The sequence below is a fragment of the Urocitellus parryii genome, chromosome 6, assembly GCF_045843805.1.
Source record: "Urocitellus parryii isolate mUroPar1 chromosome 6, mUroPar1.hap1, whole genome shotgun sequence".
Lineage (NCBI taxonomy): Eukaryota > Metazoa > Chordata > Mammalia > Rodentia > Sciuridae > Urocitellus > Urocitellus parryii.
Genome location: NC_135536.1, coordinates 89,775,606 through 89,801,156, shown reverse-complemented (window position 1 = coordinate 89,801,156; position 25,551 = coordinate 89,775,606). Strand labels below are relative to the sequence as shown.

Genomic DNA, 25,551 nt, shown 5'->3' with positions numbered 1-25,551 from the left:
ATAAACATCTTGGTTTCAAAGTACACTAAAGCATATGATTCAAGACAGAAATCATATCAGGTCTGAGAGAACTACTACATATCAGGAACCAAAAAAAAAAAAAAAAACCCACCAAAACTACACTTCAGTTTTATACAAGTGCCTAGTAATTTAATTGCTCTGTGTCTAACACCTGGTCTTATTTTTAATTTTGGGGGGTACTGCGAACTGAACTTAGGGGCACTCAACCACCAAGCCACACCCCAAGCCCAGAGTCAGGGTTTCACTCAGTGGCTTAGTGTCTTAGTGTCTTACTTTTGGCTGAGGCTGGCTTTGAACTTGAGATCCTCCTGCCTTAGCCTCCAGAGCTGGGATTACAGGTGTATGCTATGCACCCAGCAACACCTGATCTTCATGTCCCTGCCAACCTTGGTACTTTCACAATTCTGGGAAGTCAGATGCAGATGTGATTGTAATCAATTATATTAACCCTCAGCCAGTGAGGTGCACATGCCTGTAATTGTAGTGACTCAAGAGGCTGAAGCAGAAGGATCAAAAGTTTGAGGCCGGTCTGGGCAATTTAGCAGGACCCTGTATCAAAATAAAAAGGCTGGAACTGTGGCCCAGTGGTAGAGGACCCTTGGGTTCAATCTGGTACCACAAAAAAATAAATAAATAAATAAAACAAAGAAAAGAAAAAAAAAGAAAAATCAGAACACAAAATTCAATTATTGGGCTGGGGCTAGGACTCAGAGGTAGGGCACTTGCCTAGCATGTGTGAGGCACTGGGTTCGATTCTCAACACCACATAAAAATAAAATAAAGGTCTATCAACAACTAAAATTTTTTAATTAATTAAATATGTGAAAGATAACAAAGAGGCTTAAGAGTCAGAAGCTTGAGCCGGGGTTGTAGTTCAGTGGTAGTGTGCTTGCCTAGCATGCGTGAGGCACTGAGTTCGATCCCGGGCACCACATAAAAATAAAAATAAAAAAGGGCCAGAAGCGAGCAATCTATCTAAGGAAGACAATCTGACAGTTATAAGTAGTTATCTGCTAGGGAAATACCAAGGGTGGGGTGAAGATGAAATAGTAAGTCTTTACTCTGTCTAAACATTCTCCCCATCCATCTTAGTATGTTGGCTCTGATTCCAATTTTACTTAGATGGTCTTGTTAGCTTCTCAAATGTTCTGATGCAAGGAATCAGATGTCACATATAGCATAAATTACTCAGGCTGCTGGAAAATAATATTCCTCAGAACATTAAAAGGTATTCCTATTGGAGGCATTATGGTTTCAAATCCTGGCAACTGTTTATTTGACTTCTTATGCTTCAGTTTCCTCATTAAATAATGATATGATGATGATGATGATGATGATGATAATGCTTACTTCAAGTATTATTATATGGATTGAGTTAATTTATGCAAAGCATTTAGAACAATGGCTAGCATTGGGGGGTATAGCTCAGTGGCAGAACATATGCTTAGCATGCAGGAGCCCTGGGTTCAATTCCCAGTACCAAAACCAAACAAAACAATGCCTAGCACAAAGTGCTTAATAAAGCTACTATAATCTTTCAATACAATTATTAAACATCTCAGGGACAGTGGGTATAACTCAATGGTAGAGCAAATACTTAGTATATTCAAGGTCTCTAAATTCAATCCTCAGCACTGAAAAAAATTATTTAATATCTCCCAATTTTGATTTGTGTGAATCAAAATCCAAGTATGATCAACTCTAAAAATACTGTGATTTTGGATTATCAAATGCCACAGGGGCCTGGGGATATAGCTCAGTTGGTAGAGTGTTTGCCTCAAAGCACAAGGCCCTGGGTTCAAACCCCAGCACCATAAAAAAAAAAAAAGAAAAAGAAATGCCACAGTGCAAGACAGGGGTGTGTGTGTGTGTGTGTGTGTGTGTGTGTGCGCGCGCGAGTGAGGGTGCTTGCTCCCTCACATACATGTAGCTGGCAGAATGGATTAAAAATAAAATAGAAACTTATTGGTACAATACACAAATCCTTCCAGTCTATTTTATTTTATAAGCACAAGAGATCATCTAAAGTAATCTCACTTATCAACATATTGTTAAAATAAAACTTATAAACCTAAGTTTTAGAACTCACAAATACCAATAAGATGAAGGAATTCCAGAGAAATATAGTGACCAGTGATTTCAATATTTTAATAGCAATACAACCTAAACTGAAACCAAAATGTCAGTGAATTTAAATGAGTGCAAACAGAGGCCACTTCCATTCTGACTCCTAAAAAGGCATAGATAGGACTGCAACTCTATGGCAGAGCATTTGCTAGCATAGAGGAGGGCCTGAGTTCAACCCCCAACATTGCTAAATAAATAAATAAAGGCACAGTGCATGCTGTTTCCTGGCTCCATAATCCACTTCCTCCAATTGTTGAAGGCACAGGATCTATCAGTTTCAGACAGCCCTCCACCATAACAAAATCCTGTCTCTGTCATTTGCCCCTCTAAATATGGTACTAGAATAAGAAGTTCAGCACCACTGGAAGCAAACAACATATTATAAATGCTAACATATTATAAATGCATATGCAGATCTTGCCAAAAAGTAGGTATACAGAATGTGATATAAAAACAAAACAAAAGGCCTTAATTTGGAGAGAGAAGGCAGCTGATTTCACAAAAACATCCAAGAGTAAACATGTTCTTCTTCCCCTCTGCCATTCCAATTTGCTTTCATCTGATGAAACCAGATAAATGTGCTAGAATTGGGTAACTATAATAAATATTATCATCACAGGGCTCACAGATTTTTCAAGTCTATTGACCTTAGTCCAATCTTCATGTTACTTTAAAAGTTGGTAGCTTATACACTGACTAGTTATATATTTATTATAATGTGTATTAGAAAAAAGTATAAAATACATCAAAACCATGATTTCAAGAGATTCAATTTAGAAGAGGAAAATTTTTTAAAAATTTGTATTTGTTTTTTATTTTTTTGTACTGGGGATTGAATTCAGAGGCGTTTTATCACTGAGTTAAGTCCTCAACCCTTTTAATTTTTTTTTTTTTTTTTTTTGCTGACAAGGTCTGACTAAGTTGCTTAGCGCCTTGCTAAGTTGCTAAGGCTTGCCTAGACCTTGCAATCCTCCTGCCTCAGCCTCCCAAGTGATGTGCCACTGACCAGGGAAGGTAATGTTTTTTAAAAAGTCCATTTAAAGTATTAAGTAAAATTTGGGGTGGGGGTGTGGCTCAGTATTGGAGTGCACACTTGTCATGGATTCAATCCCCAACACCAAACAATGATGACAAAATATAAATAAATAATAATAAATAAAATGGCAAAAATTATAAAGGTAATAATTTATTAGTGAAGACCCAATAGTTGTGCCATAAACACGGGGCACAAAGGGTCTGTTTTTGTTTCTATGCTTTCTTCCTGGTTCTAGGTTGTGTTCCAAATGATGAGAAAAGATATGACCTTTTGTTAAGTAAACTTGTATACTGTACTTTCATTCAGTTAAAGAAACAAATACCAAAATGCCTATAGAAATTCTACTGTTTTTAGGAGAGTGTAATACTGTTAGGAAAATAATGGCTCAATGAATCATTCCTATTCAGAAACAATGATTTTCTAAGGCATATCCACACACTTCAAAGCACCTAAAGGAAAAAAAAAAAAAACCCTAGCAAAACTGATAACTGTTTAAGCTGCAAGTTGTTATATGATCATTTAACTTATTTCCACATGATCTGTCACAGGAGCATGATAACATGAAAAGGTTTTTTTCCCATCTGCTAATATCTGCTAATAAGAATGTGTTTTCAATATCTCTGGCCAAAAGAACGAATGACAAAGTAATCATCAGATGCCTTAGGCATCAACTTAGCTGTTGGCAGAAATATTACTTTTTTATTTTATTATAAAATACATTCAGATTAGACCTCAAAGTATTCTAGCTAATTATGTCTCATGAGTTTCAAGTGTGGTATTTCCCAGGATAAGCAAGAACGGAGGAAAAAAGAAAATGGGAAAAACCCATTTTTTATCTGGCCATGTCTGCACTTTTAGTATTTTATACCTAAGAACCAGTCTTAAAGGCAGTTGAACAGGTGGAGTAAGATCTCTCAATTCTTAAAATGTTTGTTATTAAGAAGCTACGCTATTCACAAAACTGAGGGAACGCTGTTAGAAAGCTACCAGTATCCAAACTCCCCTCTCCAGCCACGGTTTCCCATCTTGGCAGATGAAAAACAGCAAAAGGTAAAATGACTCTCCCTTCTCGTCCACTTTTCCCAACTTTGATATCTTTCGGTTTCCTCAATCATCAGCTGCCTTTCCTCATATTGTAATGACTAATGATTAAAGAGGAAACAAAGGACGGGGTGAAACTGCATTTTACAGTAGTTTCTAACCCCCCACTACCTTCTTTCACTGATCCTGCGGAAAAACCGCAAGATAAGGACGAACTCTACTCGACCGGCAAGGGCTATCCAAAGCCATGAACCTCGGAGTCCTTCAAACAGTTATCTTATAACTACTTGACTACAGTGGTCACCACGTAGTCTATTAATCCCGACCACATCAACACGGTGAGGGACTGAGAGTTGATCTGTGTAGTTTCGAAGACGAATACAAGGATCAGGTCATCCTTCCTCCGCTGGCCCCTCGAACTTCTTTTCTTGTGCCTCGCCTCATTCCGGGCCCAATCGGCCAAGCCTGGGCCGGAGGGCCCCCTCCTCCCCTTAAGTCCGACCCCACTAACTTTCCAACCGTCACGATATTCTCTTTATCTTCAAGATATGATGCCAACCTTCCTCCCGGCTAGCTACCTCAGCTCCGTTCCTGGAGACTCACCAAGCAGTTCCGGGCCACTCCTCTCCGGCCAAGGCAGCTCGGACACCACCAGACCGGACCAGGAGCAGCGCCCTTGTCGCGCCTGCGTGCCCCCAAGCCACGCGCCTGCGCACTTCTCGGGCTCTCTGACCGCAGACACACCCTACAGCTAGAGCCAATCACTGTGCGGTAGGTTTAAATCTCCGTGCCACGCAAGCTGAGAGCTGGGGAAATTCACCCGTTAACCGGATAGATTCCCGTCTCGCCCGCAGGTGGGAGGTGTTCGTGCAACATTTGCCAAAAGCATCCGTGTGCCAGAGACTGCGGGATGAACACTGAGGGGGAAAAAAAGTGGCTAGAATGCCTTTGATCTGTGGAGACTGGGAGATACATAGGTTAACAAATTATAGTGGCTACAGTACGATGCATGACACATATAAAATCTGAGGCGCCTTTGACTTACAATAAACAAAACATTTTATTCTTAGGGGTGTCTAAAAGGGTTACCGGAGGAAGTGACCTTGCGAGTCTTAAAAGATAAATGGGAGTTCCCCCGGAAGTCCGGGAGGGAAGGAGCTAGTTTTCCAAGCTATGGAAACAGGGTATGCCAAGAACAACATAGCGCCTTCAGGAAATGTCTTGTATTTCATCCTTGTTAGAGGCTTAGAGCTCATCCTGCATCCCTGAGTGTAGGGAAAAATAAGCTACAAAAGGCTGGCAACAAGCAGGGCATGGTGGCTCAGCAACTTGGGCAGCTGAGACTGGAGGATGGCTTAAGCATAGAAGTTCCAGGTCAGCCCGGGTAACAAAGGGAGACCCTGCCTCTAAAGCAAAAACAAAGTAGAAGAAGGAAAAAGAAAAGTGGGAGCTGGAGGTGGGGTGATGCTGGGGATATAACAGTCGTAAAGCGCTTGTTTAGCTTATGTGAGGCCCTGGATTCAATCCCCAGAAGGAGAGGGCAGACACAACTAACCTCCCTTCCCAAACCTGACATGGCCAGACCTTGGAAGGTCTTAGAATTTTGGACTACTGAGCCTAGCCTTCGTTTTGCTTAAAATCCATTAATAGAGCTATTAATGGATTTTAAGCAAGTAGATGACTGTTTTATAACCTCCGCTCCAGGAACTCTTCCACACAACTCTTAAGAAAAAGACAAAATGCTGGAAAAAAAAGAGGGGAAAGTTTTTCAAAGAAGTAGTACTCTATTCCTAAGAGATTAAAGAAGATGAAGCCTGAAAAAAATGTATTTTCTTTTCTTTCTTTCTTTTTTTTTTTTTTCTTGTGGAGCTGGGGATTTAACCCAGTGCCTTGTGCATGCAAGGTAAGCACTCTACCAATTGAGCTATATCTCCAGCCCTGAAGAAATGTCTTGAATTTAGTAACAGAGATCATTAGCAATCTTAATGTCACTGTTTAGGGGAATGATGGGGCTGAAATATAGATTGCAGTAGTTCAGAGAAATGCAGAAATGAGGACAAGTTGTACAATGCTTTTGGAAACTTTCGCCTTGCCAAGAGGAGGGAGAGAGGATAATAAAGGGTCAAGGTTTTCATTTGTTTTTGCTGTTGGGTTTTATGTTAAAATTAATACAAGAGAAACTTGAGCTTGATAGAGAAGATCTATCTGAGAAAAAGTTGATTGAAAGAAAGAAAGAAGCTAAAGATTTTGAGAGGTAAGGGTAGAGGCAGTTTGCTAAGCATTGGTGGCATACATCTGTAATACCTGCTACTCTGGAGGCTGAGACAGGAAGATCACAAGTTTGAGGCCAGACTCAGTGGCTTAACAAAAGATTCTGTCTCAAAAAAAAAAAAAAAAAAAAAACTAACAACCAAACATGAGGGCTCATCCTATACTCCCAGTGACTTGAGAGGCTGAGACAGGAGGATCACAAGTTTGAGATCAGTCTCAGCAATTTAGCCAGACCCTAAACAACTTAGTAAGACCCTGTCTCAAATTAAAAATAAAAAGGGCTGGGGATATGGCTCAGTGGTAAAATAATCCTGGGTTCAATCCTCAGTACCAAAAATTAAAAATAAAAGGGCTGGAGATGTAACTCAGTGGTACAGCACCACCACCATCACTACCAACAACAACAACAAAAAGAGAGGGGTGGGGAGGGAGGCAATTCAAAGCACTGGTGGGAGGAACAGTCTTAGAAAGGGAGAGAGAAAGGAAATAACCTCAATTATAATGAAAGGAAGTATTTGTATGTTTAATAACAGTAATTAAATAAGTTTTCATTTGAGGACTTATTTTCTTTGTAAAGTAGGAGACAAAGTCATCTGCTGACAAAAAGGGAAGTAGTATTGGGAGTTTCAAGGAAGTTGAGAAGCTTTGGAAAAGTAGTAAGGATTAATAAGCAGTGTAGAGGGACTTTTTGAGGTGGTTAGAAATGAACTCACCAGTTTCTGTTCTCTGTAGCTTTCCAAAACAGTAATCACTTTGAGGGCAGAGGTGAAGGAAATATATGACTGAGTTCGCTGAGGATTGAGATGGTCATGGATATAATATCATGATTCTCAGTCAGGGACAGTTTTGTCTTCCAGTGGACATTTGTCAAAGTCTGGAGATGTTTTTTTAATTATTTTGACGATGAAGAATGGTAGAGTATTACTAGCATGTAGTGTCCAAGATGCTAAACATCTTATAATACATATGATAGCCCTTAACATCAAAGAATTATCAAAATGTTAAAATTCTTTTTTTCCTTCTTTTCTTTATATATTTTATATATATATATATATATTATATACACATATATTTGCAGTACTGGGATTGAAACCAGAAGCACTCTACCACTGAGCTACATTGTCAGCATTATTATTATTATTATTACTACTATTACTATTTTGGTATTGGGAATTGGACCAAGGGGAGCTTAATCACTAGCCATATTCCCCAGACCTTTTTTATTTTTTGGGAACAGCATCTCAATAAATTGCCCAGATTGGCCTCAAACTTGTGATCCTCCTGCCCCAGTCTCACAAGTCTCTGGAATTACAAATATGCATCACCCTGACTGGCTCTAAAATATCAATATTCTAAAGGTTGAGAAATCCTGATCTAGAATTACCTTGATGTTCACCAATATCTGACCATATTCGACTTTGACTATGGTCCTCAGCTTATAGGGTAAAGAGGTTCTTCCTTGGCATGACTTTAAAGGAGTAGAATGAGCAGCATACTACAGACCTTCAATATCTCAAAGATTTGTGATGTCACAAATACAGAATTGGGAGTTTCCTGAACCTCTAGAAGCAAATCTGGATTTATACATAGATTAAGGTAGCTGCTTATATTGATTTGGGGCATTAAAGGTCTACTTAAGTAGAGATGTTATTTTAATTTCAATCATACAGGAGTAGCAACATTTCACATTATTATCAACCTTAATGTAACTTTTTTTTTTTTTCTCACTAGTCTTGGCCACTAATACAGAATTCCCAGGTAATGAGTATGGGCTAAGTTTAATAATAAAAAAATACTTTAGGCACAAATAAGGAGGGAATGTATGCTGTTTAATAGGCAACGGTCATAGATAAGTACTTGACCTCTGCTATTTCATTTCGTTTTAGCAACACCCTGTGAGATATTAAACCTAATTTTAACTTAGAAAATTGAAGTTCCAAGAAAATTTGCGATTTGACCAACGTCACAAATAAGCTGAGATTTGAACTTGGGTCTATCTGTACTAAGGCTCTAGTACCTTCCTTTGAACTTCAATAAGTTTCACAAATAATGAGTGATTTGGAAATTGAGCCCAAACAGTTGTCACTACCTATGGTGGGGGGACTTGGAAAGAAACTAGAGGCCCAGAAAGAGCAAGGAGAATGAAAAAGGCTCAGAAAGGTTGGTGCAGCGGACTGCCTTTGTTCTTCCGTTCTTTTTGAGTAAAGCCTCTTCCCCTGTGTCCGTTGTTCACTCTCTTGTGTACAAATAAAGCTCGATTGTTGAGAAAGGCGATGGGGGATGGGGGACAGGGGGAAGAGCGCGACGACGGCGAGGTGCGCCTGCGCGCTGGTGGCGGCGGCGGAGGCGGAGGCGGAGGCAGTGGCGGAGCCCGGCAGGGAGCGGGTCCGGAGCGGGCCACCGGACCCGAAGCCGAGGGGGGCGTCGGGGAGCTCCCTTGCCGGGCCTTTGGCGGCCTGATGGAGTAAGAGGGGTTGGCTGTGAACGTGAGTATCCAGGGGCCGACCTACGTTGAGGATTTCGGAGCCCGAGGGGTCGTAGTGGTCTCTCTCTTAGGGGGGTTGTGGGGCTGCATGACGCGCCAGGGTCTCTGCTCCTGCAGGTTGTGGCTCAAGGCAACCCACTTTCCCGGAGCCCGCGCGCGTTTACTGGCAGGCGGTGATTCTGGCTTGAGGATATGTATTCTCGCGGGGGCGTTCCGACTCTGTTCTCAGCCGCAAAGGAAACGTGGCTCCAAAACCTTGACCTTTTATGGAGGCCGCCAACCTCTTTTGGTCTCTGGGGAGGGGCCCCTAGACCCTGGTGCTCAAAGATTTGCGGATCTCAGGCCAGGGGCTCCTGTGGCCTCTTGTGACTCGCTTCTTTTTCCTCCTTTGGTCGTCTCCTTGTGGGATGTGTCTTAATAATAGCAACTAACTATGGAGCGCTTAGTATGTGTCTGTTTAATATTTAGTACGATCTCGGTGCATAATTATGGAAAGGAAATGCTTTGCACCTCCCTCCTCAATTTGTTTGATTTAGTCATCTCTGAGAGTAAGATTAAGCCATTTTGTTGGGAAGTTTACTTCCGTGGCTTCAATCAACTTGGGACTGCCATCATAAATAAGGAAGCTTTACTCTTACCCTCCTACCTTAGTCTTCCAAGTAGAGTAGCTGGAAATAAAGTTGTGCACCCCCACGACAGGCCACAAATAATTTTTTAGTATTAAGAGCTTAATACCATTCTAAATCCCAGGAAATCTTTTATTATTGTTGTTGTCAATGGATCTTTATTTTATTTATTTATATGTGGTGCTGAGAATTGAACCAGTGCCTCACACATGCTAGGCAAGTTCTCTACCACTGAGCCACAACCTCAGCCCAGTCCCTGGGAAATAAAATAAATAAAATTTGTTTTAAGCTCTGTTCACAAGTTTGGCTGAGAATGAAACAGTGGAAGATAATATTCAGATTCGACTAGGATTTAATTAGTACTTACTACAAATATGCCAAATACACTCGGGTGTGTCACAAAAAAAAAAGAATGCAATATTGTGATGGCAGGTGGTTTATGCAGCACCTTTTGGATGTGATCCTATACATTTCTGATGGTAATTTGCTTAAACTAGCCTTTTTAGTGTAATTGGCATCACTTAATATGATGCTAAAACATCTTACTGTTACACCAAATTAGATATTCTAAGCATTTCTGCTGAGAAAGCAAACTGCTTTACAGTTGTAGTTTCTAGAGTTAAGTCGAATCTAGAAAATTTAGAGTATGTTTACTGGATGGTTTTTGAAGAGAACTTCAAAATGGCCTGGAAGGAGGGAAAGGTTATATAGAAATCTGACCAGGCTAATCAGAAACAATTGCTTGTATTAAAAGAAAAATATTTTAAAAGGAGGGCTGGGGTTGTATCTCAGTGGTAGAGTGCTTGGCTAGCACTTGTGAAGCACTAGGTTCGATCCTCAGCACGACATAAAAGTAAATAAAAAGGAAAAACTATGGTGATTATTGTACATCTAGATTGGAGCCTATGTAGTCTAAAAGCTACTCTATAAGAAAAGCAGGTCCTACACAATGGTAAATGCCAGATGACTTGGTTCAGGAACCAGGTATGACTGGGTGAGAAGTATACATATTGGATGTCTTGGAATCACACGTTGGGAAGTTTAGTATTATACCCAATGAATGAGTACCTAGGCAGACAGGTTACACCTGAGTACTCTAACTGCATGCCTAACATGCAGAATTGCTAATTGAAAGTTTTCAGTCCCCTGGGGATGTGGCTCAGTGGCAGAGCACTTGCCTAGCATGGCCTTCGGGTCAATCCCCAGAACTAGAAGAAAGGGAAAGGGTAGGGGGAGCAAGTTTATAGTCAGTTGAGTGTTTTGTTTTTTGTTATTTTAACTGAAAAGAGATATCAAATATGAGTTCCAGCTGGGCCTGGTGGTGCTTGTCTATAATTCCAGCTACTCAGGAGTCTGAGGCAGGAGATTCCAAGTTTGAGGCCAGACTGGGCAATTTATCAAGATCCTGACTCAAAATAAAAAATTTAAAGGGCTGGGAATAAAACTCAGTGGTAGAACGCACTGAGTTCAATCCCCAAAAAGAAAAATGGAAAGAAAAGAAATATGAGTTCCCAGGTATTCATCAAAAGAGGATGGTTAAACAGATTTATGTATTTATGTAAATGAGCCAATATTGAAAGATTTACAATATATAGTGAAAAAGAAAAGATGCCAAAAAGGGTGTGCATTTTGCAACCATTGTGGTTTTCTCTCTCTCTCTCTCTCTCTCACACACACACACACACACACATGCACGCATGTGCGCACACACACACGCACACACATGCACGCATGCGCGCACACACACACACACACACACACACACACACACCATAAATGGGCATGGAATATCTGTGGATGGTAATTAGAATCACAGAGACAGAAAGTAGAAAACTGGTTGCCAGAGGCTGGGGAGAGGGAAATGGGAATTATTGTTAGTGGGTCCCGAGTTTCACTTTCACAATGTCACCCTAAGGGGCTTTGAGGAATTTTCTCCAGGGGGAACTCTTCTCAGACCTTCCAGGCTCTTTTTCCTCCCCTTTGGTACTGAAGCTTGACTCCAGGTTCTATTACTGAGCTGTATCCCTATCCCTTTATATTTTGAGATAGGGTCTTGGTAAGTTTTTGAGGCTGGCCTCAAACTTGTGATCCTCCTGCCACAGCCTCCTGACTCTCTGGGATTACAGTTGTATGTATATCCCAACAGTGTGCTGCTTTGCCAACCTCCTTTCAGGCTCTTGACATATCCCTGAAAAGAATTTAAGTATGAATCAGATTTTAGCAAAGAGGAGGAGCTTTATTAGAAAGTGAAAGGTGACAATACCATACTTAGAGGAGAATGCAGGCTATCTTGAGAGTGAGAAACACTTATGAGGTCTGAAACTTTAATGGGAATGTATGTGGGGATGGCATCATCCTAGATCCCATCATTGGTCTGGCATTCTCAGGATCTTTAGGTTGATGTTGTCTTTTACATCTGATCAACAGATGATATTTAGAATATTACCTTGTATTATACGTTCTTAAAATACATCTTTCTTTGCTTTAATCTGAAAGTACATTGTGTAGGCTAGTTGCACTTAAGCTTTAATCAAAAAGAGGCAGTTTTTTTTTTTTTTTTTTTTTTTTTTTTTTTTTTTTTTTTTTTTTTTTTTTTTTTACAGTTACTCTAATATTTGTAGATTTCTCAGAAATTTGGGAGTGACGGGCCCAGAGAAAAAAACAGGTTTTGGGAGTTAGTCCTATCAAACTTATGATTTTCCTTCCTCAGTTTCTGAAGTAGCTGGGATTATAGGCTTGTGCCACGGTGCCAGGCTCCTTATAAACATTATTATTATTTTGTACCAGGGATTGAACTCAGAGGCACTCTATCCCCAGCCCTGTTTTGTATTTTATTTAGAGACAGGGTCTCACTGACTTGCTTACCACTTCACTTTTTGCTGAATCTTTGCTTTGAACTCATGATCCTCCTGTCTCAGCCTCCTGGGCCACTATAAACCTTTTTTATTTGAAAAATTAAAAACAACCAGAAAAGTAGAGAAAGAAATACATTGAACCCATGTAAATCTATCACTCAAATTTTTTAATCTGCTAATATTTTGCTGTACTATATTTGCTTTTATTCCTTTTTTTTTTAAAGAAAGAGAGAGAATTTTTTAAATATTTATTTTTTAGTTTTTGGCGGACACAACATCTTTTTTTTGTATGTGGTGCTGAGGATCGAACCCAGGCCACACGCATGCCAGACGAGCACGCTACCGCTTGAGCCACATCCCAGCCCTGCTTTTATTCCTGATATTTGATTTCTAAGTATTTTAATAGGTCTCTAATAAAAAAGAACATTTTCCTGCATAACCCAGATATGTGGGAATAATTTTTCTATATTATCCAATATCCATCCAGTCCCTGTTAAATTTTTTCCAAATTGTCCCTCTTTTTAAACCTTGTTTTGAGAGGGTGCTTGCTCTATTGCCCAACCTAGTCTTGATCTCCTGGGCTCAAGTGATCCTTCTTCCTCAGCCTTTCTAGTAGCTGGGACTACAGATGCTTGCTCATGTTCCTGTCTAAACCAATTTTTATTCATTTTCCAATAAAGGCTACACTGTTGTTATAATGTGTAGCTTTAAAATTTTAAAATGACTCATTATGTATTCAAAATATAAATGATTATCATTTAAAAAGATGAAAAGCTCACTATAAGAAATTGTTTTTTAAACTGAATCCATGATAACTGTTCCATTTTTTATAAAGGAGGAGTGTGAAGTTTGGGAGATTAAAATTTACTCAGGGTTGTAGACCTATGAAATATTTTTTTTCTAAATCCAAGGTCCATGCTTTTTCTATCATACTTTGTAAACTATAAACTGGTATATAAATGCAAAGTTATTATTTAGTACTTCTGCTACTTGTGTACTTTATTTGTATTTTTTGGATGGGTAATCAATATCTAATAAGATTATAATTTTTGGAGTATCAGTAAATCAGGAGAGATCTAAGTAATATGATATCTGTATAGCCATTCTGAAAGTTCAAAATATATACAAGTCAAACATCTTGATTTCTGGAGTTCCAAAAAAATTCCATTTCTAGAATTTTTACAGTCTTATAGTTTTGTTCTTAGATCTAAGGTCTTCTAAGTGTTAAAAAACAAAACAAAACTGATTTTAAAAGGTGGGTGTGGCTTTGTTTTGGTTTTAGTTTTAAAAACAATTCTATATTGCTCAAGTGTGTGTGTTTGCGTGCGCATGTGTGCACATGTATGTGCGCATGTATGTACATGTAGTGCTGGCAGTTGAACCCAGAGACATTTTACCACTGAGCTCCATTCCCAGCCTTTTATTTTTTTTATTTATTTTTTTTTTTGTGGTATTGAGGATTGAACCCAGTGGCACTAAACCACTGAGCCACATCCCCAGCGCCACCCCTCCTTTAAAAAAATATTTTTTGGTGTTGATGGACCTTTATTTTATTCATTCATTTATATGTAGTGCTGAGAATCGAATCCAGTGCCTCACACAGCTCTCTACCACTGAGCCACAACCCCAGCCCCTTTTAAATTTAGGGTTATGCTAAGTTGCTTAGGGCCTCACTAAATTGCTGAGGCTGGCTTTGAACTCATAATCCTACTGCTTCAGCCTCCCAAGCCACAGGGATTACAGGTAAGCACCACTGTGCCCAACCCATTTCCAATCCTTTTTATTTAATTTTATTTTATTTTTGAGACACAGTCTTGCTAAGTTGCCAAGGCTACCCTTGAATTCACCATCCTCCTGCCTCTGCCTGTAGTTGGGATTACAGGCATGTGCCACCACACCCTGCTACTTAAATCTTTAGAAAGTTCAAAAGAATCTCTAGTGTAAAGTAAATTCATATCCCCAGGCCCTCAGTTCTTTTCCCACAATGACTGTTATGGGTTTCTTGGGAATCCTTTTAGAGATATTCTGCATGTATGTATATTTTAAGGGTAAATTCCAACAGTAAACTATATAAGCATCTTAGCAATATAACTTAAAATAATGCTGTTCAAGGATATATTCCTATTTTTATTGTTTGTTTCTATTCCAAACGTCTTTGTTAATTTTTATTTATTTATTCAACATATATTAATTACCTGGTATATACTGAACATGTCAGGTAGTAGGAACAAAATGATGAGCAAAAGGTATTCTGCAATTAATATTTAATTAATTAAGTGTAATTAAAGAGAATATCAAATGCAGAAGAAACAGATGGATAAATGGCATTCCAGTCAGGCATGGTGGTGCACAGCTGAAATCGTAGTGGCTGAGATACCTGAGGCAGGAGAATCTCGAGTTCAAAGCCAGACTCAGCAACTTAGCAAGGCCCTAAGCAACTTAGTGAGTCCCTATCTCTAAATAAAATATAAAAAGAGCTGGGGATGTGGCTCGGTGGTTAAGCACCGCTGGGTTCAATCGCTGAGTTCAATCCTTGGTACCAAAAAAAAAAAAAAAAAGGCAGTCCAATAAGAAAAGAATAATATTCCATCTTTAGGATTGATTGTTGTCACCATGTTTGGACCTCTTTTAGGTTTCTGATCTTGATTGCCTGGAAACTGGCTTGGCTTCTTAGACTCCTAACTCTTGTCATTTAATAATTGTTTCTGTCTTCAGTACCTTTTTTGTTATTCTTTCAGAAATAATTGCATTTCAAAAAATACACGAAAGTGAAGGGAAGGGACTGGGGCTGTAGCTCAGTTGCAGAGTGCTTGCCTAGCACATATGAGACCCTGGGTTTGATCCTTAGTACCGCGTTAAGGAAAAAATAAATAAATAAAGGCATGCTGTCCATTACAACTATAAATAAATAAATAAATAAATGAGAAGGGGAGAATATTTAATCACTGGACAGAAGTAATACTGTTCATATTTTGATTATAACCTCTCAAGTTTATGTATGTTTTTATTTTTTATTTTTTATTTTTTAAAGAATTTAACCTTTATTTTTTATTTATTTGTTTTTTATGTGGTGCTAAGGATCAAACCCAGTACCTTACCCATGCTAGGCAACTGCCCTACCACTGAGCTACAATCCCAGCCCTATTTTTAAATTTTTTAATCAAAAGTGAAGTCATTGTCTACCTACTAGCTGTAATCAGTTTGTTTCATGACAAGTTATTTTTCTGTGTCATTAAATAATTACCAAACTTTTTAAAAAGCATTCTGCTGGCCATCTTGGAGCTTATAGTTTACTGGGAGAGGTATTCAGCAAATGATTATACTAATAACTAAATATAGCAAAAAATTTAGTTTAGGACCTGCTTTGTGTAAAATATTTCATATCAATGTACTAATTCCTCAACAGTCAAATAACATTGATAGTAAAGGGAAGCAGACACTGAAAGATTATATTACTTAATTACCATCATACCAGCTAGTGAGTTTTAGGTTTTGAACACAAGCATTCTAAAGATCTTGCTTTTAGTCATTAGCCTAATCTGGTGACTTTCAGTGAGTTTGGGATCATCCCAAAGAAAATGTAGAAATTTTGGGGAGTATTTTTTTCTTTTCTCTGTCTCTCTCTCTCTTTTATTTTTTTCTCCCAGCACTGGGGATGGAACCCAGGGTCTCACGCCTCACATGTGTTAGACAAGCTCTCTATCTTTTATCTGCATTCCCAGTCATTGAAGGATGTTCTTTTCAAAATAATTGGGAAAGTACACTGATATTTAATGGATTAAATATCTGGGATGTTAGACATCTTACAATGTAAGGGACATTTCTGTATGGTTTAAAAATTTGTTTTCAAAAATTGTGTTACTTCTGTTTAAAAAAAAAAAAATTTTTTTTTTTGTTTTGTTTTGAGCCAGTCACAGCAGCACACACCTGTAATCCCAGCAGCTCGGGAGGCTGAGGCAGGAGGATGTTAAGTTCAAAGCCAGCCTCAATAGCTGAGTGAAACACTGATTCAAAATAAAAAAATAAAAATAAAAGGGGATGGAGATTTAACTCAGTGGTAAAGCACTCCTGGGTTCAATCCCGAGTAGCCCCCCAAAAGTTAATTTTTAAATTGGCAAAATTATGTATATTTATTGTGTATAAAATGATGCTTTGAAATATATATATGTGGGACTAGGGTTGTGGCTCAGAGGTAGTGCTCGCTTAGCACATGTGAGGCCCTGGGTTCAATCCTCAGCACCACATAAAAATAAATAAATAAAGGTATGTGTTCAACTACAACTAAAAAATATTAAAGAAAAAGAAAGAAATATATGTATGTGCCAGGCTGGTGGTACACACCTGTAATCCCAACAGCTCAGGAGACAGAGGCAGGAGGATCATGAGTTCAAAGCCAGCCTCAGCAAAAGTAAGGCCCTAAGCAACTCAGAGACACTGTCTCTAAATAAAATACAAATAGGGCTGGGGATATGGCTCAATGGTTGTGTTGCGTTCAATCCCCAGTACACAAAAGAAAAAGAAAAAAAAAAAGAAATATATGTGTTATGGAATTAGCTCCAGCTAAATCAGCATTTGCATTGCCTTTTTTGTGTGTGTGTGGTAAAAATACTTAACTCTTGTATTACTTTCTTTTTTAAAAAAAAAAAATTTTAAGAGAGAGAGAATTTTTTTAATATTTATTTTTTTAGTTCTCGGTGGACACAACATCTTTGTTGGTATGTGGTGCAGAGGATCAAACCTGGGCCGCGAGCGCGCTACTGCTTGAGCCACATCCCCAGCCCCTTTTGTATTACTTTCTAATGTCCTAGAGAATATTCACATAGATGAAGAATCTTTTTATAATTTTCTAAACCTAGAACCAAGTTTGTTTTCCTTATAAGCAGTATTTTTGCATGAAGCATAGTTACATAAATCAAGGAATTGTTTCTCTTTAGTTCAGAAAGATAATCAAGAGATGGTCACTAAAATCAATCCCCTGGTGGAGTGGCTTATGCCTGTAATTTCAGTGACTCATGACACTGAGGCAGGAGGATTGCAGATTTCAGGCCAGTCTTGGCAATTTAGCAAGACCATATCTCAAAAGAGAGCTGGAGATACAGCTCAGAGGTGAAGTGCCCCTAGATTCCATCCCCAGTAACCACCCTTCACAGATTTGGTCTAGAGTGCTGGATGCAGTGGCACATATCCATAATCCCAGCAACTCAGGAAGCTAAAGCAGGAGAATTGCAAATTTGAGGCCAGCCTCAGCAATTTAGCAAGGCCCTGCAATTTAGTGAGGCCCTGTTTCAAAATAAAATAGGGTTGGGGATGTAGCTCAGTGGTAAAGAGACCCTGGTTTCAATTCCCAGTACCAAAAAACAAAACAAAACATAAAAAAGATCTGGTCTTTAGTATTTTGAAAAAATTGTATCACTGATAGCAATGGCATTCATGATTTATTTTTATTTATTTATTTTTTTTTAGTTATTGACCTTTATTTATTTTACTTATTTGTATGTGGTGCTGAGAATCGAACCCAGTGCCTCACACATGCCAGGCAGGTGTGCTACCATTGAGCCACAGCCCCTCATGATGTATTTTTTTAAAAAATATTTTAAAGTTGTTGATGGACCTTTATTTTATTTATTTGTATATGGTGCTGAGAATCGAACCCAGTGCCTCATGCATGCCAGGCAAGTGCGCTACCACTGAGCCACAACCCCAGCCCCTCATGATGTATTTTTATCAGCACTATAATATATCTGTTATTTCAGTCTGTTTTTGTAATTGTCATATTCATAGTTTCATTTCTTAAAATACTGTCATGCTAGAGCATTTATATACTGAAATGTTTGTTTATTATTTTATGATAAATTATGTTTTTTGTTTTTGTTTGTGGTACCAGGGATTGAAACCAGGGGTGCTTAACCACTGAGCCACACCCCCATCCCTTTTTTATATTTTATTTAGTGACATATCTCACCAAGTTGCTTAAGGACCTCACCAAGTTGCTGAGTCTGCTTTGAACTTACGATCCTCCTATCTCAGACATCCAAGCTGCTGGGATTACAGGCATGCAATGTCACACCCAGCAATATGATTCTTTTCTTTAATTTTTCCCACAAAGACTTGAGCTACCCTCCCCTGTACTCCAGGCAAAATGGTATTTTTAGTACTGATCTACCATGTTCCTCCCTGAGACATTAGGGCTTCTTTATATACTTGCTCCTCTTCCTGCAATGCTGTTACCCATTTTGATCCAGTTAACCACTCATCTTTCATATTTCTCAGTCCAAATGTCAGTTATCTGGGGAAGTACTCCCTAATTTCCCAGACTAGGTCAGAGTTCCTCGCTGTGCAATGCTATCCTAAAATCCTGTCCCTTTTTTATAGCACTGTGACTATTTCTGGGGTAGGAAGGAGAGTAGCAATTCTCAACCATACAAAACTTAGCACCTTCCTTTTTTCCCCTAAAACATTTTGGAAATTTTCATTCATATATATATATATATATATATATGATTATTTAACAATCCTTAGTGTACCCATTAGCCAGCTTCCCCAATTGTTACCACACATTTTTTTCTTTCTTTTTTTTTTTGGCAAAGAGAGAGTGAGAGAATTTTTTTAATATTTATTTTTTAGTTTTCGGCAGAAACAACATCTTTGTTTGTATGTGGTGCTGAGGATCAAACCCGGGCTGCATGCATGCCAGGTGAGCGCGCTACCGCTTGAGCCACATCCCCAGCCCACAGTTTTTTTTCTTTGAAGATACTGATGCCAAAGAAGACAGAAAAAGTATAAACCAAAAATAGAGGAAGTAAAAAATAGTAAAATGGTAGATCTAATCCAAAAATATTAATAATTCTCTTAATTTAACAGAACATCCTGATTTAATGCATAATGACAGATTGGCTAAAAGTAATGCATGGGAAATTATATGCCATATAAACAGTTAGGCCGAAGAGAATAGCACATAAAAATTTGTGGGATAACTCAGCCAAGAGGAGCCAGAGGAGACATAATAATTACATGTACTATGATATTCTGAATGACAACTGGAAAAGAAAAAAAAAAAGATTAGGTAAAAAATGAAGGCATCTAGGGGCTGGGGTTGTGGCTCAGTGGTATAGTGCTTGCCTAGCATGTGTGAGGCACTGGGTTCTATTCTCAGCACCACATATCAACGAATAAGTGAATAAAGATCCATCAATAACTAATAAAAAAAATTTTTAAAAATGAAGGCATCTGGATAAAGTATGGCCTTAAGTTAATATATTAATATTGCTTTATTAATAATGACATATGTATCAGCAATATATGTAAGATGTCAATACAGGGAACTGAGTGTGAGGTATATATAATATACTACTGCCTTTGCAATTTGTCTATAACTCTGAAACTATTCTTTTTTTTTTAATTTTTAATATTTATTTATTTATTTTTTTAATTCTCGGCGGACACAACATCTTTGTTGGTATGTGGTGCTGAGGATCGAACCCAGGCCGCACGCATGCCAGGCGAGCGCGCTACCGCTTGAGCCACATCCCCAGGCCCCCTCTGAAACTATTCTAAACCTAAAATGTTAATTAAAAACCACCCAAGAAAGATTGTAGGATACAACTTAAGTAGTACTTAACAGGGAAGTTTATAGCTTTAATCACATTTTTTAGAGAAAAAAAAAAGATCTAAAGATAATGACCTAAAGTTCAACATTGAGAAGCTAGTAAATGAACAAAATAAACCCAAAGTACTTAGAAAGATGTAATAAAGCCCAAAGAAGAAGAAATCAGTAGACAAACAGTAGACAAAATCATAAACTTGAGGTTTTTTTTTTAAGATCAACAGTATTATTATTACTACTAGTAGTAGTAGTAGTAGTAGTAGTAGTAGTAGTAGTAGTAGTAGTATTTGGTACTGGTGATTGAACCCAGGGCCATTCTGAGCCACATCCCTAGCCCTTTTTGAATTTTATTTAGAGGAAGGGTCTCACTGAGTTACTTAGGGCCTTGCTAAGTTACTCAGGGCCTTGAACTTGCTATCCTCCTGCCTCAGCCTCAGGAGCTGCTGGGATTACAGGCATGTGCCACCATCCCCGGCCAAGAGTAATATTATTGATAAACCCATAAAATAAAAAAAATAGAACATATGACTAGTATTAGGAGTAAAAGGATTTTTTCATACCGATTCTGTAAGGCACATTAAGGCCTTACAGAATAACTTTGTGTCAGATTTGACTTTTTTTTTTTAAATGTTGTCATATTAAAACTATCACAAATTCAAACAAAGTCTGGATAAATTTATATTTATTAAAAGATAAGGTGTTTTAGTCAGCTTTTTTGCTGCTGTGACTAAAGGATCTGACCAGAACAGTTGTAGAGGAGGAAAAGTTTATTTGAGGACTCAAGGTTTCAGAGGTCTCAGTCCATAGAAGTCTGGCTCCATTCCTCAGGGCTGATCATCATGGGGCAGAGTGTGTCAGAGGGAAGCAGCTCACATCATGGTGATCCAGAAGCAGAGAGACTCCACTTTCCAGGAGTCATGTCATATATACACCAAAGTCATGTCCTAATTCCCACCTTCTTCAGCCACACCCTAACACTTCAATTATCATTCAGTTAATCCCTATCAAGGGATTAATTCACTGATTGGATTAAGACTCTTATAACCCAATCATTTCTCCTTTGAGCCTTCTTGCATTGTCTCACACATGAACTTTTGGGTTGGGGGACACCTCATATCCAAACCATAACATAAGGTATTATTGTTTTTTAAGTTGTACACATTGATGGGATTTATTGTTATATATTTGTACATGTACACAATATAGCAATATAATTTGACCAATATCGCTCTCCAGGTGTTAATGGTTTTAAAAACCTCAATAGCTGGATATGAGGGCACATCTGTAGTCCCAGCTACTTAGGAAGCCAAAGTAGAAGGATCTCTTGAGCCCAGAGTTCAAGGCCAGCCTGGCTAACATATGCAACATTCTATCTCAAAAACAACAAAGCCATGAAAAAAATTCAGGGCCACAGTAGTTTTGCTATTGAATTTTATCAAGTATTTAAAGAAGAAATGCATCAACTTAATATAAATTTGAGAAAATAGATAAGGAAGGAACACCTCTGCTCATTTCATAATATCAGCACAAACCTAATAACTAAAAGCCTATAATGATACAAAATAAAAAGGAAATTAAAAATCTGCATACTTTATGAACACAAGCACAAAAAAATATGTATGTAAAACGTTAACATATCCAACAAAATATACAAGAGCTAAACACATCATGATTAAGTGACTAAGAATATATGGATAAGTATAAAATGTAAATTATATAATCTAGGTAGTGGATATAGGAATGTTCATTATAAAATTCAATAATTCTATGGTTGGAATTTTCCAAAATACCTTATAAGGAGAAAAAATTGAGGGAATGTTATGATCAGAATTGCATTTTAAAGAGACTACTTCTGTTGTAGTGTAAGGAATTTAGAAAATATGATTCTGTAAGGGTATTTTGACAGAAGGTTTATCTCTAGCCCCCTTGACAGAAAGTTTATCGATAAGACCACTTAAAATAATAGAGTTATTCTTTTTAGGATGGTGATATGAAAGTAGATTTGAGCCCTGGGAAAATTTATAAACTGCTGGACTGCTGAACTTTTGAACGAATTTTGTCTGATTTTTTTTGTTTGTGTGTGTGTGTGCGCGCGCAGATGCACTTACAGTGCTAGAGATCAAACCTAGAGTTTTGTGCATACTGTTCAAGTGTAAGTGTTCTACACCTGATTTGCACTCAAAGCCCATGAGCATATTTTTTTATTGCATGCCTGCTGATGTGTTAGGATCTATCACTGCCACAAGTACAGTATACACATAAGCTTTTAGTAAATGTTAGACTCAGTATTTATAAAGGTATTTTGGAGATTTCCAAATTTGCAAATCCCCAAATTTGCAAATACCACTATAGCAGCATATACTTTCCTTTCTAAAATTCAATAAAATACATGATGAGCTTTTTAGAGACTTAATGATTTTTTTCTTTTTAGTTGAGATGGATGCAATATATTTATTTTCAGTGCCTCACATGTGAGAGAGGCAAGCGATTTACCACTGAGCTATATAGCCCCAGCCCCAGACTTAATGATTTTTTAGAAAATACAGAACAAAAGCATTTAGAAATCTACATTATGTCAATTTATTTTATTTTTTTTTTTAAAGAGAGAATTTTTAGTTTTCGGTGGACACAACATCTTTGTTTGTATGTGGTGCTGAGGATCGAACTTGGGCCGCACGCATGCCAGGCGAGCATGCTACCACTTGAGCCACATCCCCAGCCCTACATTTATGTCAATTTAACTTATACCAATACAATGATATAGTCAACCATGAACTTATAAGATTTTTATAAAAATAGAAATAATGAAAACACCAGCTATTTTGGTTATACATGTACAAAATGGATGAGATTATTAAATATACTTTTATCAATGAGAGGAGAACAACAGAGCTTTTTGAGAATATTTGTAGTCATCTAGGCTTATTTATTAGCTTGCAGTGATTATGGAATTGTGAATTATGGTGTAGACTTCTGGGAGTGCTTGGGGAAATCATATATATATATATATATATATATATATATATATATATATGATTCTGTTAAAGATAGGAATTGTAAACTTTCAGCTATTAAATAAATGCAATAAGCTATCCATTTATACTTTTTAAAAAGTGTATATAGATGCTATCTTGGAGTTTATGGGTTATTCTGTTTTCTTTTTTTTTTTTTATAAATTAACATTGGTAGTAAGATTTTATTTTATTTTATTTTTTTAAAGAGAGAATGAGAGAGGAGAGAGAGAGAGAGAGAGAGAATTTTTTCTTTTTTTGAGAGAGGGGAGAGAGAGAGAGAGAGAGAGAGAGAGAGAGAATTTTTAATGTTTTATTTTTTAGTTCTCGGCGGACACAACATCTTTGTTGGTATGTGGTGCTGAGGATCGAACCCAGGTCGCACGCATGCCAGGCGAGCGCGCTACCGCTTGAGCCACATCCCCAGCCCTGTACTAGCATTTTTATTCCATTGTTAGGGTCAGTTTTATCCCACCTTCTTTCTTTCTTTTTTCCCTGAGGGGCATAATGTTTGCCAAGTTCCAGAATTAAGTAAGAAAATAGAACCTGACATTAGTTCTAATTCTGAGTTAAAGAATCAGACTTTTGATTTTGCCTTGACAATTTCCTTGTTTGATGGTGGCATTACAAACAGCATTATTTGCTGGAAGCTGAACTTCTACCTACTTTTTAAATTTTTTTTTAATATTTTATTTTTTAGTTGTAGTTGGACACAATACCTTTATTTTATTTATTTATTTTTATGTGGTGCGCTGAGGACCAAACCCAGGGTCTCACACATGCTAGCCAAGCGCTCTATCACTGAGCCACAATTCTAGCCCCTGAACTTCTACCTATTAATGCCTTTTCCTGAGTCACAGCATTAAATTCCTGTCCTGTTTTACTCCTTTGCTTACTGATAAAAGAGTGGTCAATACATACACCCCTGCTAAGTGTTAGGGAGAATTGTAAAATGCCTGTTAAGTTTATGTTCAGTCGAAGATTGATACAGGAAAACAACAATCACTTTCCTTCTGAAGGGGTGTCAGCAGGCTTAGAACTAGCAAATAGGAGAGCTACCAAGAGTAAGAATTGAAATTCTGGTTTTTAGTTCATATGCCCCAAACTACTTCTGACCCCTTAATTTTCAGCTTTCTACATTTTTAGTGAGACCCACTCAGTAACGTGAGTATCTCCCATAAATGTCAGTCATATCTTTGTTCCATAATCTCTAGAAAATACAGGGATGGTGGCAAAAAGTTTCCCTGATGCCCTGTTTTGCTCACCAGAAATCCATTAGTTTTCTGACAGAGTTAAATGGAGGTATAGAAAGTTGCCTGTAGACTTTTGAAAATGATATTCAGTGTACTACTCCTCACCCTGCCACCCTCCCCGCAAAGAAACCAAAACAATAAACTTTTTTTCTTTTTTTAGTGTTTTACTGTCATGTAGATTCCAAGTTGAGTATAATTGTCAAAATTTAAATTTCTTAAGCACTACTGGGTTTAATGTATGAGTGTTATACAGATATAAAAAGTTATATCTGTTCCTCATAGTAGGTTAGCAAGATCAAACAAATCTACCATCCAATAGCCTGTTTTTAACTTATTTGTCAGGTTGTTTTAACAATAAAACCAAATGATGTTGTTTTGAATGAAGTTCTTCTACACCAAAAGGTGTTTTTTGAGCCCTGAGTTATATAATAAATATTAGAAGGTATCGATGTTTGAAGTAGACTACAGTTTTATTAAATAATGGCTACTTGAAAGACTATCTTCCTGGTCAACGCAAATCATACCCTGTCCCCACACATGCCCCCAGTACTGGAGATTGAACTCAGGGTTCTTTACCACTGAGCCATGTTTCTACCTCCTTTTAAAATTTTGAGACTGGGTCTCATAAGTATGGGAGTTTGAAAGAAAAGAATCTGACATGATATACAATTTTGCCTAGGCGAATGGTAATGGTACTAATAATAGTAATTAGAACATGGAGAAACAGTGATTATAAGGTTTTTAGGGTATTGGATCTGAGAAATGTCATATATTTCTCATTTGGAGAAACAAAAGATTTCATGAGGTAAATTTAATTGATATGGGCAGGAAATGTAAGGTGGTTAAAGTGAGGATGGCAGTAATTGGATTGCTTATATACTTAGTTGACTTGCGTTATGGAACCTCTCAATCACCTTGGTTGAGATCACCAGGCAGGATGATTGCTTCTTTGGCTTCTAATCTTTGTTAAAGCCTTTAAAGAGTAATGGTTCATATCTAGAAGGTTGTGAGCTAATATAATTATTTCAGAAAACTTAATGGAATTGTGTTTAACCTAGTTTAAGGACCTACAAATTGAAGTTCCTGTCAGATCAACCCAATATATATACTATATTTTCCTTATTAATCAAATTGCTAGCATACTTTTTCACTTTCTGAGAAAGTAAAAATGAATATAAGAAATTGATCTACAGAGTATTTATATTATATAGCTCTTATTTAT

At 37.7% G+C, this 25,551-nt stretch overlaps 2 protein-coding genes across 5 annotated transcripts in view; one reads left to right on the top strand and one right to left on the bottom strand.

Moving 5' to 3' along the window:
• Positions 1-4,915, bottom strand: part of Snap23 (synaptosome associated protein 23) — a 44,333-nt gene extending 39,418 nt beyond the window's left edge. The window contains exon 1 of one of the 2 annotated variants that reach the window (XM_026390896.2): positions 4,829-4,915. The gene's annotated coding sequence lies outside the window, so the exon portion shown is untranslated. The remainder of the gene's footprint in view (positions 1-4,828) is intronic. The other variant, XM_026390915.2, reaches the window with a different exon arrangement.
• A 3,907-nt stretch (positions 4,916-8,822) lies between these two features.
• Znf106 (zinc finger protein 106) overlaps positions 8,823-25,551 on the top strand; it is a 66,498-nt gene continuing 49,769 nt past the window's right edge. For 2 of the 3 annotated variants that reach the window (XM_026390466.2, XM_026390458.2), the window contains exon 1: positions 8,825-8,982. The gene's annotated coding sequence lies outside the window, so the exon portion shown is untranslated. Of the gene's footprint in view, positions 8,983-25,551 lie in introns of all 3 variants that reach the window. The other variant, XM_077799457.1, reaches the window with a different exon arrangement.